The following is a 13,457-nucleotide window of genomic DNA, read 5'->3' as shown; positions in this document are numbered from 1 at the left end:
CTAGACTATAGACTAGACTATAGACTAGACTATAGACTAGACTATAGACTAGACTATAGACTAGACTATAGACTAGACTATAGACTAGACTATAGACTAGACTATAGACGAGACTATAGACTAGACTATAGACTAAACAATAGACTTGGCTATAGACTAGAGAATAGACTATGCTATAGACTTTATACTAGACTATAGACTAGACTTTAGGCTAAAGTATAACCTAGACAAGACTATAGACTAAATGTTAGACTAGACTATAAATTCCGACTTTTCGTATTTGGACTTTTTGCAGTTTATAAAAATTTAGAAAATTTTTTTCTATTTTCCCTCTAATCGATTGTGTTAATTGTTCTTAAGTCTAAAGCCATGTTTTAGTGATTTATAACTGATTTTAAGGGTATTCTTATAAAATCGTTTAAGGGGAAAATATGAGTAATCACGGATTTTAGATTCGTTCCAATTGGATTACTATTAATGGATTTTCGTTGAAAAAAAAGAGCGATCACAAATTTTCGTTATTTTTAAAATGTCTGTATAAATGTAATTATATTATAGAAATTTGCAAAAAAAAAGTATATAAAACAACTGATAAACCTTAATACAAAATAGTCGCTACTTCATACAATAACTTAGTTTCTTTCTTTCGTTTTTTTTATGGGCTTGACAACAAGTCGAAAACAAACATATAAACTTTTATTTATATTGAATATAATAAAAAAAGTAGAAAAAATATATATTATTGCATGAAAGTATCAACAATTCGTTGATCAACAGCAATTTACAATATTGAGGTAATGTTGGTGACAACAGCAGCAGCAGCCACAGCCTACTAAATACAAGCACTAGCTGCTGCACTCATTAACCAGCAACAATAATTTATATAAAAACTGTCAACCATAATTTTGTTGAAAAGAAACAAAATAACGAATGTATATCCGTAATAAAACTAATGCTATCAAAAAAACATAACATTTATATCGCTAATCAACTCGCTGTAAAAGTTTGATTATAAAAAAATATTCCCACAATTTGCACATATTTTTATTTGTTATATGCAATCTTTCAAAGTTTTTAGTTTCAAATACTTGAAATGAATGTACAAAAATTAAAAATAATTTTCTTTAATTTATTTGTATTTTTATTTGAATTTCTATTTTTATCAATATTTTAATTAAAAAAATATATACAACTAATAAATAGACGTGCCTCCTAAAAGACTCGATAACAACGACTGAGTGACTGACTAAACTATTTTTTTACTGAAGGTTGTTGTTTGTCTGCTTGTAGTTTAGTTTAATTTGCACAAGAGCGCACTGGGAGTTTGTATGAGTTTCTCTATGTATTTATCAGGGTTACCAGCAATTACAATTATTTCTGGTATAATTTTTGATCCGGTTTTCCTAGGAAATAGAAATTTAGTCCTAAATTTTTCAACTATGTAAACGTGTAAAGCCATTGAGTGTCTGGGTTGACAATCCTTGGTCGTTGTTCGTTCAACCGATTGCCTTGGGAACGGACAAACTAGTGACGATAGACTTAGTATTAAATATAAGCAATCACCTCATTCCTCCTGATATTCTGCCAGTTAAATGGAATGGATTTTTGTTCATATTGAATCGAATGCATTGTATTAAAATGATCTGCAACACAATTAAATGTCGACCATATTACCACTCGTATATGTATTAGTTTCTGTCTAATTATAAAGTCTTTAAGTTTCTGTCTAATTATAATGTCTTAACGGCAACATTTCGGCGAGGTGGTCTTATGGCAAAACATTTAGAAATATCCCAAAAGACCACTATGTCTACATTGTCGTCAATCGATGCAATTCGCTTTGTGCAAGTGATCTTTCTAACAAACAGTTTTGTAAGAGGGCTAGACAGTGAGACCCCAAGCTTCAGTAAAAAGTGAACTAAGAAGTACTATGCAGCTTGTTTTAAATCTGTCTACTGCCTTTCAATATTGAATCAACTAACCGACCATACCACCGAACTTATGTTCTTTGATAGAGTTTTAAAAGTCAGAGTTCCTTCTAGGAATGTGTGGTGTATGGGTAATTTATCGAACGAATAAAAGCCACATATACATACAAATGTTTCTAAAGTGTTGGCCCCAGGGTATTGCAAAGAAACAGGGATAAATATCTCTAACCATCTTTCCACTAACTGTAGTGTATTCAGGCTGATATATTTGCTATAATGACCTCAATATTCCTGGCAAACAGAGAATATTGATGACTCGCTTGTCTGACATTGGTCCCAGTACTAGATAAAGCGGCATTTGCTAAATATCTAAATATCATTAACTTCTTATTATCATGTTCTTCAAAAGACTTGGAATAAACGGAATAATGAAGATACAAGTAAAGGGTTCAAGTCATTTATAATTCGAAACTGGAAGACATGTAATTTGTCTCGGCCTCCCCTTTAAAGAATTCACAGCTGCAATGATAAAGATGAAGATTGGATTTTTATGATTGTCAGTCCACGGTTAAAGTGACTTGAAATCCCTATTCTTAATTTCTCCTGAACATATTTCAAACATGCTCTATTGCTCGATTTAGTAAGATCGCTGTCTTATCAATTTTCTTTGTTGAAGTTGCACACTTTCCACAATAATGTGCACCATATCCAAGGAAAAACTTTACTTAGCCGAAAAACAGGCAAGTAATATTGAAGCAATGCGGAAGTTCTTACTTTTGGAGTGAATTAATGTTGTTCGACTAGGTTCATAATCCTGGTCATAATCCTGGCTTTATAGTTATTTTTTGTATTTATTAGTCAAATCCCATTCAAAAAAAAAAAAAATAAAATAATGAAATAATGTTATTGATAACGCCCACTCATTACCAGGTAATGCATTAAATAACTACACTTTCTAGATTACTCTTCACTAAAATTGTAAAATTTTTTGCTGGGATGATTTAAAATTCGAAACTTTAAGGCATAATTTTCGAATCGTAAAATTCACTAATTTTCTGAATTGCGACAGACGAATGGAAAAACGGAATTGTATGAAAAAAGAGCTCAATGTCGTTTCACGGCTTCACTGAACATTTCTAGGGAAGCATAGCAGACTAATAAGTAATAGAGACCAAATTATACAAGTCGGGATCTGAAAAAACTATGCAATTTGAATAAGGGATCAAATAAATTGATATATTTGGACTTATTAATACAATCACGTATTCTTTTTTCAAATCACATTTATAATTTACCCTTCAGTCACACTGTGCGTATGATGAATAATATTTAAATAATTGTTTTGTCTTTCTGACATATCTGTTGAATTTACATACATTCTCATCTGTTTAAATAAATTATGTACTTACACTCTCTTTAAACTAAACTAAAGTATACATAATATAGAAAATTTTAAATACATACACATTCTTAATGTTAATAAAATGTTACAGATACTTTTTCTAAAACATTCTAATACTGAGAGCCTAGTATAATTTGAAAAATAGTGTGAGTAGGTGCGCCTTGTCTAATTAAAAAAAACAATTTTATTTAAATAAAACAAATTATAAATAAAGAAAGAAATAAAATAAAAAACACAAAATTCTGTGAGATTAGTAATTTTAATATAAATCTAATAAATATGAGTAATCAACAAAAAGAAGGCTAATAAAAATATTCCTAAAGTTTCTACTTATTATTAAAAGTTTTCTAATTTTTATAAATATTTATTTTTGAGCAATTTCTTTATATTTAGAAAATTATTTTATAATTAACACAAATTTAGTTAAATTGTTAAGGAGATTGTGGTAAATAGTATTTTAATAGTTTATTTATGCTGTTTGTATTTTTTGTTTTTTTTTTTTGCTTTGTGGTTGTTGTGTTTTTGGTAGGGTTAATTTTCTTGCCTCATTTTTCTTGTGGTGCGACGAGTTTTTTTTTTTTTTAATTTTTGCATTTTCCATTTTTCTCTTTATTGTTCAATACGATTTTTTTTTTTTGGCTTTTCTCCAAGTTTAGTCGTTAAAATACCTCAAATTCTTTAAAACTCTTGATGTTTTTATTGAAATTTTCTATAGAGTTGCCGGCATTGTTTTTGTATTTAATTGGGAAAATGTCTGACAATGGATGGAGTTTAAAGTTTATGTGTTATAATAAAAAAAAACTAATTTTAAATGCTTGTTTAAAAAAGGGGGCGTTGACATACTGGAAACAAAAAATCAAGTTCAGCTCTATTGTAAGAAGCAGAAAGATTTATTAATACTTTAATTTTCCAATGGAACTTTAACAATAACCGAAACATGGCTAAAATATATAAACTGCTTTGAAATTAGGCTCCCCCTAAACTTCATGCATATATATCGTCTACAATGCATTAAAAAGAAGAGGCACTAACACAAAATGATTGGATTATATCCTCAAGATAAGCGATATAAGATGCCTTTTACAATTCCAAAGATATGCATGAAATATCTTTGGAATTGCTTGGGCATGCATGTTTTTAACCATGACCTTCCCCTAGATGAGTCCAGTCTAAAATTTCTACTGTTCTTTAGATCACGGTGCCCGATTGCACATCGAACAAAGGCACTTATCCATCGGTTTGGACCTAAGTCTCAGACACTACATAGCTTTGTATCTGGATGAAACCTGTTGAATTTATTACTGTTGAATTTATTGAAATTATTACAATGTTCTAACGAAACCAATGTTAAGTTGATCACCGGGAATTAATTTAATCCTTTAATTTAATTCCTTTAATCCTTTAAGATTCTGTGATACCGCATAGAAGACAGTTTTTGCTCTAAAGTCAATGGTTAAAGGATATAAACTAAGTACTACTGAAAACGATTCCAAAGCCAAAATTGGCTTTTCGTTCGTTTTATTAAACACTCGAATAATGAGAATCTAATACTATCACAGGTCCTTAAAGTTTAAAGTTCTTATTCATACCAAGTGGGGAAAAAGAGGAGTGAATGGCTATAGTTCAGAATACAACTGAGAGGGTATGGCATTTAACATTTCATACCTTTCAGACTATCTCAAACAGAAATACTAGTGGTCTTATTTCGTCCCCACGACAATTGTTCTTCGCTCCAGAACGACCTGAGTCATACTCGGCCAAAGATTGTCAACCCATCGACAGTTGTATCAACCGAAAGTTTTTTTTCCCCATGAAAAAACTGGTACAACAATAACAACCAATATCAATCTATCACTTGGGACTATCATCATAAAGTTATAAATTTTTCCAAGCGGTAATCTCTGACATTGACTGATAGAAATTTAACATTTGAAGAAGTTAAAAATCGAACTATAAGAGAAAGAAAGTGTAGAATCAGATTCCGACTGTTTATTGTTTCCAAAATGAAATGTACTTTTAATGTTATTAAGTTGGTTAATGTGATAACTGAAGATCCCGTTTCAACAACATGGTTCGGTTTTATCTTTATCACTATCAATGCAGCTGCGACAAAAGCCGACTTGCAGGTCCACCATTTCTAAACTAAGGTAATATCAGACATACGGCCCAGACTACTTGCAATGTCTTACTGCTTAATAACAAAGTGGTTGTGTAAGGGAAAGGTGATTCTGAGTTGTAAGATTTTGTGAACTCATAACTTCAAAACTTGAAAATTGTGAAGAAATCTTCAAAAATGTCTAATCAATGAAAAACTCCTTTTAGAGACATCCAAATGTACACACTTTGGCAACTCTTAGGCAACAACATGCCGGGGTGCATTTCTCCTAAAAAAGAGACCATGTTTTGTGTATCCATTCCCTCATCTCTGTAGCTCTCGATGTTCCTAACTTCAAACATGTACTCTTTTCTTTTTTTTTTTTTTTTGGTTTAGTCTCGTTGCCTGATTAAATTTTCATTTTTTTGTTTTTTATTGCTGGTTGTTTTGTTCAACTTGTAAATTTTTGTCTGGTTTTCTTTTCATTTAGGTATTTATCTACTATGTATATACTTTTTTCTCGTATTTTTTTTGCTATTTACATGGTTGGCTTTAATGTTTGATTATGCTTGTTGGCATTGTTTTTGTTGTTGTGTATGGATGCCGTCGTTTCCCAGTTGTTGTTTATTTCATTTATTTTTCTGTTGTCTGGTTGGATCTTATGTGGCGCTGTGGTTGGTTGTGGTTGCAGGTTTGATGTTGTATTTTAATATTTCATTGAATTTTAACACTTGCTTCTTGACTGGCAATGCCACAACAGTAGTAGTGAATTAAATACACTTGAGAGTTTTCATATGCTAAAAATTTGGATTATTTTTTGTTGCCTTTTTTTCCCCCAGTTGCTGTTGCCTTGGATGGTCTGTTAGGTTTGCTGGTTAGTTATGGATTGGTTGTCTGTGCTTGTGCTGTTTTTTTGTATACAATTTTTTCCTCTTTATGGTTTGGTGTATTTAGGAAACATGATACATTTACGAGGGGCTTTTAACGAATGAATTGGGTTTTGAAGTGTTAACACTTAGAGGGCTGGAAGGAATTTAATGGGGGTTTAAAACTATTTTAGGAAATTTAACTTAAGGGTTCATTCAACTTAAACTCATTGAACTGTTAAAATTAGATTTGTTTTTAAATGAGCCAGAAGACCACTATTCAATAACTTAATTCCGCTCTTCAATTTGGATCAGGTGATATTCTGATTTAACATTTTCCAGCACTTCAGTAGCTTAAGGAATGCTATTAAGTTATTTATGATAATAATTCATATCTGCAATATGAGAATGTTACAGTTTTGAGTTGGATAGGAAAGTATTGATCTTTATAAGGATTTAACCAAAATGTAAAGAACATTCGAAACTTGATCTTGGTGCTAGATTAGCAGATAGGTTGACATCACTGATAAAACACGTTACTCGATCATATGACACCTTTTTCGTATTATTTTTCGACTTTTTTGTCTCACTTATTACTCTGGTTTCCCAAATCGGACCAGTTTGTTGCACGAATGTAGAAATTCATCTTTCAGATGTCAACCTAAAATAGATCAGCTAAGTCATGCAAGAAGTAGCTAACTAGCAGACTAATTCTATGATCTACTAGAACGAGACAATGACAGAGAAAGTGAATTATACACTTTTCTTCCTCTTGATCCTGGCAGCTCCTGCAAAAGTCGTTACTATGTAAGTTTGACCTTTTTGCATGGATCCTGAAAGGATCACCACCGCCATTTGTTATGGAGATTATATCTTGGAATATGAAGTAGGACTGGGAATCTTTGTGGATTTAATAGATCCGTTAGAGACCGTTAAAGATAATTGCAACCTAACATGTTCAGACTATGTTCATCCAGATCAGTACATTGAAAGAGATACTTTGTGATACCTTCATCTTCCATTTACCAATGCTGCAATCTCCCGTAGCTGTGATCTCGGAATGCGTATTAAGTCTTGAGATCTTTGTGGGTTGTATGATCTTGTGGCCTTAACCCACAATTTGAATTGCGAAAGCTAGTGGGGTTTATCTTGCGTTTGAAACTTTAAAGCAATAACAGAGAAACTGAGTGATACTCTCCTATTCAACTTTTGCATGAAGCTCAATTATCTACTAGACAGTTCCCAGTTTTGCAGCTGTAATATCGTTATGCTTGTTATCTACGTGGGCTTTATTAGAATTGCGAAAGCTCGTGGGGTTTATCACGAAAATAGCATTTAGAATTTGAAAGGATATGCCGAGGAATTGCTTGTGAGAAGCTTCGTTTCGCTAGAGAGTCCGCTATTGCATGGTATCTATTAATAAGAGAATAATGATAATGTGTTCTAATCGAATCAAATTACATTTATGCCGAATCTTGTTCCCCTCGAAGGTTGACGGTAAGTGGATAAACCGTCTCTACTTAAAGGAAAGAACTGAATTTTTCAAGAAATTTACGCAATTACACCCTACAGATCCCAATATGACCGAGGATTTTAGAGTTATGAATAATGAGATGATCGCTGAACTTTTTTAATGTTGTCAAGGATTGTAAAGAAACGTTGCCATTTTCCCCCCAACATACCTTCAACGATTAATATTATCACTAGCCTCGTTTTACTGCCTTTGAGCTAACAACTCTTTGTTTTATTGCTACCTTGTGGTTGATCAGATTATAAAATTTATTATGTTTGCCACATTAATAAAAACCAAACAAGAGCAACAAAAACAAAATTTATTATTATTTCCACAATCACTTAATTCCTTTAACCATAAATTTTTCAACAATTAATTTAACAACCTTAAATTTTATTTTAATGACTTTTTAATTAATTTCCTACTTCTCTATGTCTGCTCCAAAAAAAAAAAAAAACTAACACAGAGAGTGAAAGAGAGAAATATGAAATTGGGTTAATTCTATGTACTCCATCAAATATGTAAAAATGTGTTTTTTTGCAACAACTTGCAACAATTTTCTGTTCTGTTCTATTTATTTTATTGGGTTGCTGCAAATTGTAACAGTCTCAGTTAGTCACTCACACACTAACTAACAAACTCAGTCAGTCATTGCTTTACCTTGGCCCTGTCTCTTTTTCATGCCACTGCTGTTGCTGTGTTGCGCGTTTTATGACTTTAACTTTTAACTTTATTCTCTGTATTCCATCAGTTCCCTATAACATTTCCCTGTGAAATATGTTTGCGTTTTTTGTACATTTTGGTTTCATTATTCATTTTGAAGTCCCTACAAAAACATAGCATTTCATTTCGTTCGTTGGTTTCGATTGTCTTTTGCCTGGTAGAATTTCTATATTAATACTTGCATTTTGGCGAATGCGCAGAAAAAATGTAAATTTTTTATAATTCGAAAAGGAATTCGGCAAAAGTTTTTTTATTTCATGCTGGTATTGGAAGTAGTTAACGGATTTTTTTTGTCTGTATGCCTTCTACAGATGCATTTGTTTATATTTCTTATTTGTAATCTTTGTTGGTTGTATTATTAAATATTAATGGGTTTCAACAGATCCCTACTTCCACTATCGGGCCTGTTGTGTGTCCCTTTACTTGGAAATCTTCGTATAAAAAAGCATTTTAAAGGGATTTTTGAAAGTGTTATCATTTAATGTTCAGAAACTCAGTTTCTTGAACATAATTCTTAAAAGTTTGCCAATAAATGTCATTTTAGAGACTATTTGAATCTAAAGAAAGACTCTCAATGACAAGTGACCTAACCGAATGCTATACGTTCATCTGAATCCACTCTTTCAATTTTATATATTTAACCTAATAGCCTGATGTTTGAGTTCTGGTTGTCGGAAAATATTTGTTATAATCCAGTTTCTACATTCTAGAGCTCTGCCTGAACGTTAGTGTTTCTTCTGAGTTTTTATGGTAGAACTCTAGTTCCGTTTTATTCATGTTTGTGTATAGCGTTCTAATGTGTCTTTTATATATTGATATCTATTCCTGTCGTAATGCATTATAGTACTGAATCGCTTGCGATCTCAATCTAATGTAATGTTTTGAAATAAAGCTTATGGAACAAATTTTAAAAGTAGGAAAATTTTGCAAAGAGAGAGACCGGCACAAGGCTCTCTATGACTTTTAGAACTTTATACTTTTATTAAACATTAAGACATGCTATGCTCCAAATTGAAAGCTAGACAGTTCAAGACGTTGGAATCTTGTATAGAGTTTACATACATCTTGACATGGGTTAGCCATTCTCACTAAGCTTTACTTTCTGGGTTTGCAGAGCATTGGATTTTTGGACTTTGAAACAGAGCATTGGATTTAATATTAGAGAATCAATTAAAGATTCCTTTTGATTTCGCTTTACGTTTATAAATATTAACTATCCTATGATCGAAATATTTCCTTTGAAATTACAGAAAATAGAATTTGGTAAAGAAAGGAAAAGTCTTGACAGGATCGATTAAAAGTTTTCTATGCTAAGGGAATTAATAATCTTCATAATCTTCTCCATATCTTGAAAATTAAAGAACTGTAGATGAGAAATCTCAGTCTTCTTATAACTGTTAAATTTAATGGTTTCTTCGGGAATTGTTTAAAATTATTCTTTGAAGCGACCAGTGTAAGTTAAAATTCTGCTCACTTTGAACTGTTGCGTGAACAATACCTCTTATGTTGTGATTCAGAAAGAATTTGTTTGAAAATTACGGAGATTAGAATCAGGGTTCCACATGTAAAGAAATCATCTTCTTAGGATCATGGAAAGGGATCTTTATAGGATCGAAAAATCTTTATAGGATCAATTGAAAGTTTTTTGCTAATTTTGTCCTTTTCTTGAAAATGAATGTTCTGTGGATGAGGAATCTCAGTTCAATATAATGGTGGTCCCGGGAATTGTTGAAAATTTTTCGTTAAATCTGTTGCGTGAACAATAGATCGTGCAATACTTCTTATGTTGTGATATCGAAGGAATATCTTTGGAAACCATGGAGATTAGAATGAAGATTCCACATGTAAAGGAATAATCTTCTTAGGATCCAGGAAAAGGATCTGCTGTGCCTACCTTGGGAATTATAGCAAAGAAAATGAGGATCACAGATTTGAACACAATAGTGTCTATTCGACATTTAAAGATGAATAGATTCGTTTAAACCTTTTTCTCACCATTTTGATTAAGAATATTGAAATTTGCTGACTCATCTTTAAAAAAGGACCACCATAAGCTTTGCAAAACAACGAAGTGTTGGTTAAAAGGCAAACATTTTAGTTAACAACAACAATTATCATCAACAGCAGCAGCTTACAAATACTCAACTCTCAACATGTGTTTCAATGACGAGTAGCTATAGTTTCAAATAAAAAAACACTTACTCAGAGATTCTAACAACGAGTTCACATTAAATTACGATTTTTTTTTTGTTGGAGCAAACAATAGAAAAATCAAACTTTTGTAGCAACAAAAACAACGCGAGTGCAACTAGCAATAACTACAAAATTTTGTAGTGTGTAATACTCATGTTGTGGCAAAGATGAAATGGATGAAAAAGAAAAAATGAAAGGACTACATATAACCTACCGGTTTCCTAAACTCAAAGAGAATACTAGAGTGCCACGCTTAATGTTTGCTTTGTATAGTATTCCTTGTTTGGTTGTTGCAGTTGTTTAAATTCTCATTTTTTTTCTTGTTTCTGCTGCCAACTGTCTGCATTAATACTCGCGGTTTCTTGTATACACTTTTTTCAAACAACACGAGTTTCATTATTATTGGCGTTGCAATATTTCAGTGTTTTATAATGATGCTGATGAGTAGGGCGAAGAGAGGATGTTGTTGTTGTCGTCATTTTTAGCATTATAATATATTAACAAGATTCTCAGCCTAAAATATCCGACCAGTCAGTTAGTCTTATGTTTAAATTGTAGTTTTTATTACTCAATTGTTTCTGTTGAATGCTTGCTGATTGAAACGAATTGGTATGGAGTGCATGTTGTATATAAATAGTTAAGAAATTCTAATGATAGAAATAGCAACAACAACAGCGAATATTATGAATTTGTTGGCAACGCCATTATGACTGTAGACAACATGAAAGTTGTGTGGTGTTGGAGGAGTCTAATTAAAATGGCAGCAGCAGTATGTCGCACCTTGTATTTAGGCAACGATATATAAAGTGTTTTATTCACAAGTTCTCAATATTTTAACTCATTCCCCTAATTTAAAGAGCATATTCTGATATTAGGTCATTTCAATGAGAATATAAATATCAAGCTTTAATTTGGCAATGTTGGAAATGATCTTCAAAATATTAAATTAACGATTTAGTGAGTCATTATTGTTTTCGAAAGATGTGTAGTATGTTTTTGGAAATATCTGCTTTAGACTTTGAGAGTTGAATTTTTACAATGGATAACTTGCTTCGAAGAAATGAAGCAATGATTCTTAAGATCAACCAATAACAAGATCAATACATTAACTTTCTTTAAAATGATATTTCTCTCTCTTGGTTGTAGAATGTTTAAATTTGTCCAAGTTTACCACTCTTCCCATAGTGCTCTGTTCGGAATATTGCAAATGCAACCGACTGCATTATGTTTTCATTTCACATATAATTTTTTGTTGGTGTTGCTATATATATTTTGTTTTTGGGTACCATGTTCAACAAACATCATCAACATCTCTTAAGAGATGTTGATAGTTGTTGCAACTACAGCAGAAACAACAGAAAAGTAGGAACTAAGGCTTACGACTCTTTAATAAACGTAGAAGTTGTGATGGTGGTGGTTTATTTGAATGGGATGGATGACTCGGTCTAGTCTACAATTACTTTCTACTAAAACAACAGCAACAATAATAGTAACTATCATTGTAACAACAACAGCAACAACTACAATAACAATATTTGTAACTACAATATATTACTCTAGCTCTCGTAGTTGGTACTTCTTTCTGATTGTCTGGTGGTGGTAATGCGCTGATGCTGGCTTGCTACTCTAATAGTTTTGCTGTTGTAGTTGCAACACAGCCACCACCAACAACAAGAACACATTCAAACAAACATACCAACATACATTTATTCATAGTATTATTTTATACAAATCTACACTAAATGTATATGATGCACTATTACATGATGTGTACTTACATACTTTACACTTTACTCCTCTTCTCAATGTACATTTAGTAAGTACAAGCATACATACTTTCATACATACATACGTTCCTTCCTCATCTATTTTCATGCATCCATCCATTTATCGATAGTAAAAAGATATTTTTGTGAGATTTTTTCAGTTTATTGCCACGCTCCGCTGAGGTTTGTGGTGTGTATTAGTGTACTACGTACGTTAAAATCGTGGTCATATGTTGAGCAGCAGTAGCAGTAGCAGCAGTCAGGAATAGTTGAAAAAGTTGTGTACTAACAGTGGTAGTAGTAGTCGTAACAATTGTATTGTGTGCATACTAAACTTGCAACAACATACAGACATTCATAAAAAACACACATACGGATGCATTGCAACAACATTCACACATAGTTTAATATAATCATAATAACACAGCTCGTGCTCCTTTATAGTTGTCATTATTATCATAATCATCGTTGTTGTCATCATCATAATTATTGTCTTGTTGCAACGAGGTAGATCTAAAAAGTGTTAACGATTTTTTTGATAGTGATCATGTGTTGTGTTATAGTTAAGATCGTGTATTTTAAAAAACTTAATTTTTTCGTTTATAAATGATTTATCGAAATTCAAAATTCGCTTTTGAGATCTGGATTCCTATGGAGTGATAGCTGTTTCTTTGTGATCATGATTATATAGTAAAATTATAATAACATTGGTATTGATATAACTTTAATTAAAGGAGTTTTGCTTCGATCGTAAAGAAACATCGAAAGATCGATGTTTCTTTACGATCTTAAAAATAAATTAACTTAGATTGAAGGAGTTTTTCTCTAATAAAAAGATTATTCAATGAGGACTTTTTAACCTTGATTTTCGCACACAAATTAACAAACATTTAAGCAACAAAGTAACATTGATATTAATTTTATTGATCACCTCCGAAAAAGTTTGATCATACAAACTAGTATTTCTGGAA

The sequence above is a fragment of the Lucilia cuprina genome, chromosome 3 (assembly GCF_022045245.1).
Source record: "Lucilia cuprina isolate Lc7/37 chromosome 3, ASM2204524v1, whole genome shotgun sequence".
Lineage (NCBI taxonomy): Eukaryota > Metazoa > Arthropoda > Insecta > Diptera > Calliphoridae > Lucilia > Lucilia cuprina.
The sequence above is the reverse complement of the archived record's forward strand: the minus strand, read 5'-3'. Positions refer to the sequence as shown.